The sequence below is a fragment of the Pinus tabuliformis genome, chromosome 2_2 (assembly GCF_031772625.1).
Source record: "Pinus tabuliformis cultivar Carrire ecotype Pingquan chromosome 2_2, CPIR1, whole genome shotgun sequence".
Classification (NCBI taxonomy): domain Eukaryota; kingdom Viridiplantae; phylum Streptophyta; class Pinopsida; order Pinales; family Pinaceae; genus Pinus; species Pinus tabuliformis.
Window position 1 is genome coordinate 1,122,467,054 of NC_142300.1, and position 7,459 is coordinate 1,122,474,512.

Sequence of the window (7,459 nt, forward strand, 5' to 3'; positions counted from 1 at the left end):
AACGCCAGTTACAATAGAGAAGCTTCAATGATGTTTGGCTTCTCTTGGTTTGCAAAAGAGATGATGAATGGGCATGGGCAAGGGATTAGGAAAATTGTTGTCAAGGTGGAGATTATTGAAATGTGACAACAAGTAAATGATGTAAATATGGGTAAATCTTATTTTTACTGCTAGTTAGTTTTATAATGAGATTTGTAATGAATATGAGTTATGTAACAGATTATCCCATATTAGTTGGTGAATTCCTGAGAGTTTGTATCATGGAGAATCATCTATGATTAATAAATATTTCTAATTCCTTGCCTCGTGGAGGTTTCCTTGACACATTGTCAAGGTTTTACCACATAAATTCATTGTGTTTACTTGTGTATATTTATTTCAGTTTCTCTATATTTATTTCTTGTTTAATGAACTCCCAAGACCAAAATTCTTCCCACAAGATATTCTCAAGATGAACAATCTCCAAATTTTAGACATATCAGATTGTCCTTTGCATGAACGCCCATTTAAAAGTGTAAATGGAGACAGAGAAACAAGAGCGTTGGATTGATGCATGTCAGGGATCCAACAATTACGACTATCAATTAACACAAAAATCAGTGAGGTTTTCTTTTCCAAAGGTCTTTGCCCGAACCTTGAACAACTGTCTTTATCATTTTGTAAGGAATTGAGGCAACTAAGAGGGCTTTGCAATCTGGAAAATCTCAGCGAGTTAGACATCCACGGGTGTAAGCAATTACAAGAATTTTCCAGTCTGGAAACGTTGAAATCTTTGGAGGTGATTAACACTACTTGGTGGGAGACTTTGAAAAGCATACCAAGGTTTGCACAGTTGACAAAGCTTCGATCTTTGAAAGTGGATTATTGCAATGAGATACAAAAGTTGTGAGGGTTGGAGCATTTAATGTCATTGCAGAAGCTTTATGATTGTGATTGTCCCAAACTGCAGTGGGGTGGGTGAGTACTTGAGAAACTGCACCAACAACTGAAGGAAAATGTCCACGTATGATGTTAGGATTGTGTTATGAATTTTTTTTGGACAATGAGCGCTAAGTAGTTAATAGTTGTTAAAAATTATAGGACACTTGGATGGGAAATTTTATTTTATGTGTAAATAAAGTGGTTTATATTTTGTGTAGAGTTGATGGCTTATGTATTGTCTAAACTAAATCTACTTTGTACACTTCTTTATTTATCTTATGACATTATTTATAACAACATAGTATCAAATTTTATTTGGAGATCACTCTGTAAGATTCATGCAAACCTAATTGTCATCAAAATTTAGATGTAAACATTAAGATTTAATTTTAGTTTTATAAGCGAAAGAGCTTAAATAGAGTATGGAGATTAAGATATTCGATCTATGATAATGTTTTTAGTTTAAATTAAATGTGTTTTCAGAAGAAAAGTTGGTTGCAATCTCTGAAGCCATAAGAGTTCATTTTTTGTTCACATTTGCATTCCTAGGATTCAACCTTTCTATCAGATCAATGAAGTGTAGTAACATATTTCGCTGATGTGGAACATGAATGTACTCCTCTCTAATGTGTAGAACTGTTTAACATAAATCCAGGGAATGATCTTGCAGAAGGTTCCACATCAAAATGTATGTCTTGAAACATCTAAGCAACTTTATCCATCCTGGGTATTAGGGATGCCAAAAGAATCCACTTTTTTTTTTTGCAACTAAAAAAATCATGTTTGGAGCAACTCTCAGGCATGCATTGTCCTTCTTAGGATTGGACCACAAGACGTGTAGCACCAAAACTAACTACCAACTGGCACAATACAAATTAGATGCTTAAGCACCAAAATTAAATACTTAATGATGAAACATGGCCTTGACTACAAATTACAATGCCCCCTCATTACCCCTCAATCTCGAGTATAATTACAATGACCTGGATTTGTCTTAGCAATATAACGTGTAGTATACAAATTCGATTTTAAATTTGGATTCGAATTTCATTTTATAAATTAATAAAAATTATTATGGTTTAAAAATAAATATAGAAAATTTTGAAAGTATATATTTTTCAAATATATTTTTTTAATATTTAAAAAAGAATTGAAATAAAAAATTATAACCAAGTGCATTATTTTACATTAAAATAGTATATTATTAGAATATATATATTTATCCATATACTCAACCACATCATACAAAATATTTTCAATCATAAATGTTACAAATAAAATCATAAACTGCAACCAAGTGCATTATTTTACATTAGAATAGTATATTATGAGAATTTATATGTTCATCCATATACTCAACCACACCATGCCATATATTATATGATGTCCAATATAAATTACATTTTTTACAAATTCTACATTATAGTAAACCATACAAATTTCACATTACTAACAAAGTTTAGATTTGGAATGGAGTCATATATTAAGTGTGTCCAAGGAATTTTTTAAAATATCCATTTATATACTCAATTACTGAATATTTAAAATATTTCCTAAGAAATAACATTAGAAGAGTTTGGTGGATGTGTTTTGAACTAACGAGTGTGGTTCATCTTCAGGACAAGATGAAGAATCAAATCAAGGCAGGCTACATAGGAAGACAGGTCATCCTAACGGCTATAATCAAATCAAGGCAGGTTAAATAGGAAGACAGGTCATCCTAACGGCTATAAGGAAACGACTACATTTGATTGGAAGAGGAAAAGAGAATTTTTTTTTATTTAAATCATTTTTAATTATACGGATAATTTTTTATTTTTATTTTTAATTAATTTTAAACTATTAGATTTAATTAATTTTTTTTAATAACTAAATAATTTAAAATATACCCCGGATGCGGGTGTTGGAGTGTCGAGGAGGGGCGAGCCACATGCCCAGCATGTGCCGCCCCGTGCTAACTCCACGGCTCCTCGGAGGAGGCCGTCAATTGGCAATTAAACTCCCCTTCCGCGCAAAGCTGCAGTTAATGCAATTGATGGCTGAGGGGAGAGGTAGATGGAGGAGCAGAGCGCAGTTATTGAGCGCCTGCAACGAGGGAATGAAGCAGCATATGAGGAGCTCAATGGGTCGAGCAAGGAATATTGGTTCGCTGAGAGTTGGTGGGTGCAGAAGCACAGAGAGTTCAGGCCGGGGAAGATTTCACCACCCCGCAGCACAGTTGAAGCCTGTCTCTGTTGCCATCCTTGCCGCTGGTCTGGAAGGGGAGGGCAATTGGCAAATACGCAACGACAATTGGGGAAATGGAATAGTCTGGCACCAAGAGGAGGAATTCAAGCTGAGTTCTGTGCACCAGAGGGCGAATTGGGAAGAAACTGGCATTGCTACCGAGTTCAAGCTTACCCTCAGGCATACAAAGGAGGCATTAGGGACACCATGGTTAAAGTACGGGAGCGACAGCCCAGCAGAAGGGGACCATGGAGAGGCTCCTCCTCACGAACCCCTGCAGCAGATGAACATCATCACTGTTGTTGCTGCTATTGTCATAGGCGAGCCCGGGCGACCCAGCTCCCCATTAGACAATTCATGGAGGTCGGGAGTTCCAGCGAAGGGGAGACGGCGCTTCCAGCCTTCGGCTCTGTGGTATTCACTCTGGGCAACTCTGCGGACAATGCAGGAGTCAATGCCCACATTTCAGTCCTATTCACCAAAATTCCGGAAGGAATTGAGGATGGAAGTCCTCAGGGCACGCTGGAGATGCCACTGGAAGGCTCTGGAAAGGAAATTGAGGTTGGAGAAGAAGCGGCTGCGGAAGAGGTCATTGATACGGTGCAACCACCGTCTGAAGCTGGAGGCATGGAGGAAAAGAGTACACAAGACCTCTCACCTCCATTGGGGCCAGCCCCTCCAGGCGTTGACGAGGAGAAATGGAAGAAAATGTGGGAAGGACGTGAAGAAGGTGACGGTTGGGCGTACGTGGTCGAAGACAAGAGCCTCTGTGAAGAGGCGGAAGCACATCTTGCAGCCCACCTTCCATCCTCAGCCCTACTCTAGGACTAATGCAGCTGCGGGTATTTTGATTTTGTTATTCGGTTATGTTTGCTAGCAGTTGACACTTGTGTCTCTGCCGTGTTTAAATTTGTCAGGTCTATGGTTCAGTCTCAATTCTGTTTGGTTTACGCTGGCAGTTGACACTTGTGTCTCTGTCGTGCTTAAATCTGTCCGGTATATGGTTCAGTCGATCTTAGCAGCAAGCCCCTGCGTGGGCAGTCATGTGTCTGGTCTATACAATGTTGTTCCTCAGGGATTCTGATAGATTTTGCCATTGTTTTGAGAAGTCGGTCTGGTGCTGCCCCTGTGTGGGAGCTTTTGTTGTCATGAGAAGTTCTGAGAAGTTCTGGCAATGCTGCCCCTGCGAGGGAGCTTTTCGGTCTACAGTCAAGGTTCCCAGGGTGCTATTGCAGGCCCTGGAAGGCATGTCTTTCTGTGTGTAAAGTTCTCTTGTACATATAATATAAAAGTTTAGCTAGTTTTTACCGAGAAAAAAAAAATAATTTCAAATATATATAAAATAATTTTAGATTTGACTAGGAATAAGACATACATAAATATATATAAAGGATTATAACAAATTCATAATTTAAGGAAGGGAATAATAATATAATAAACATTATTCTGATAAGAAATACCAAAAATATAACATCCTAAAACAAAAAGGAATAAAATATTTTTTTAGATTAATAATAATATATCAAATATTAAACAATTTTTTTTATTTAATATAAATAATACAGTCAAAGGATATAAATAACTATTGACATTATTTTCTAACTAATTATAAAAGATTAAAAATGAGAATCTAATCCTTTAGTTATAAATTAAATGGATAAATATATATACAAAATTATAAATTAAAGATTTAAAAATATTGATTTATGATTTAACTAAGAGAAAGAAATATTCAAAATAACCTCTAACAATGAAACAAGATTAAAAATAAAACAAAAGAAGATTAAAAAATCCGCAGGGGAAGACTCAGAAAAGAAAACAGAAAAAACACAAACTACTAATTACTTATTCATCGAATCAAACTAAATTTTACTTTATGATAATCTGTAACAACATCCATTATTTTTACTTACTAATTATTTGTTCACCCAACTAAATCAAATTCTACTCTCTAATACAAAATATCAAATATTACATTTTAGTACTCATCCAAATTCTTAATGCAGAAAATCTGCTTCAAAAAAATCATGAAAAAATTCTCTCTCCAGGGAAAAAAAAAAATAATATAAAATTTCTTTTCACAAAAAAAATTCTATTTACATTTGATATATGATACCTGGCTTAAATTTCAGAAGTCATAGTTTCGTATTTCATTAATAACCCTTCCTACAAATTTACTTTTCAAAATCTCATTGTATAAAAAATTAATTATCATTACAATTCATTCTAATGAGTAACAAAATTTACATTTGATATATGATACCTGGCTTAAATTTCAGAAGTCATAGTTTCGTATTTCATTAATAACCCTTCCTACAAATTTACTTTTCAAAATCTCATTGTATAAAAAATTAATTATCATTACAATTCATGCTAATGAGTAACAAACAGTTTTTTCAGGAAGAAAAAAGCGGGATTATATTATATTGGTCCTGTATAAAACAGGGACAAGTAAGTAACCTGGATTTGACATATATCATATACCGGGGAGATGCTTCTGTGCCAAAAAACTAAACAAAAAATTCAGATAAGAAAGGTATGATATTAGCAGAGATATCTTCAGCATCCTGCTAGGAGCATGCAACAGCTATGGAAACTATCATATAAGACTACCCATATTCGAGAGAAAACAAAAAGGATACAGAAAGGAGAAGGACCATAAGCATGAACATTGAAACCATAGGAGAAGATCAGAAGCCCGGGATACAGAAATCTTGTATGAAGTATGACTCCCTATACGCCAAAACCTCCAGAGACCAGATACCTGTACCGAGGAGAAGACCCTGCGTAGACAGACAATTGGCAACCTGATTCCGAGACCTGTAGATGTGCTGTAAAGAGCTGCCCACCATAAGGCCCCAAAAACACATGACTCTCTCCAACCAGCTGCCCATCTATTTTACATGATCTACCATTAACTTGGAATCCCCAAAAATGGAGATGAAATGGATGTCAAAATAGATGCAGAAAGCGAGTAGGCCCGCAAAGGCCATCGTCTCCGCCATGATGTTTGTCCCATTACCAGCGTTCCAAGCCCGTGTGTAGTGGAGATGCTCACTGATGATTATGACAACCCCACAGCCACAAGAGTTGCGTTGGCTGCTCCGTCGAAAAAGGCCATTGGGGGTCTAAAGAGAGGATCCAATCCTGTTGGGCTTTTTCATTTTAGGAGTAACAAACAGTTGCCATTGCCATCTCATGGACTCGGAAAAGTATCTTAAAAAAATAAATGAGCGACCAGAAATTCATAATTCTGATTGGGATTACTCTGCCCCCACTCTATTGATCTGTGAACTGTACCGAATTTCGAATCGCCATAATTGACTACAACATAAACAATTATCACAATAAATTTCATAGAAACAAACTCAAAATTTTAATAACTATAATAGACGAAATTAAAAAATTACACTAACTTTTAAAATACTATGATGAAAAAACACAAACAAAACCCTATGACTCGAACAAAAACCTATGAAAAAACCATAAACGAGAAGAAGTATGGCTAAATGATGCTTCCAACTCATCGACTGTAACTCGCATTACACAATTCAATGGTGAAGGCCACTTCAGAAGAAAAATGAGGCCAACTGCAAATGACTCTTTAAAAGTAAATTCCAATTTTTAAGACGTGAAGGCAATTTCCTTTTGTTTTTGTTGTTATTTGAAATAAAAGATTTTTACGCCGATAGTCGTTCCTCGGCTGGCTTGGCGTAGGGCTGTTACTCCTCTAAACTGTTATGTGTTTGTTCCATCGTAAATTCTGATTTTTGTCTTCTCTAGTCTGTTCTTGCGTTTTTGTTAACTGTTGTTCCGAAAAAGGCAATTATATTTTAGAGTTGTGCATGCAGATTACAAATTGTTTCTTTTCTATTGCTCTTAAGGCAAGTTTGTTCGTGCATTTCATGTCCAATTTATCTAAACAAGTTTTGTCCTTGAGACTTGAGTAACCCCCATGACCTGAAGGCAAATCTACGTCAATGCGGCAATAACATCTGCCTTTTGAATATGCACATCTACCCGTACTTCAGTTTCATCATGAGAACCATTGTCCGTGTTACTTTTGAAATATGATATGCTTGCATCTGCACCTACTTAGCCCAGCTAATATATCAACCTCAATTTGGTTTGATTCAGTCCCCTTATCGGATAATAGTTATCACTTGATTGGTAGATGAGAAATTGAAGAGGTTTTCGTACTCTTTTCCCACCAAACTGGGACCTCTAAATCGTCTTTAGGCTCTTGCGACAGAGACAAACTTACCAACTTATGCGTTGTGCTCGAGTAGATGCTAATGCAGAAACATTCTGC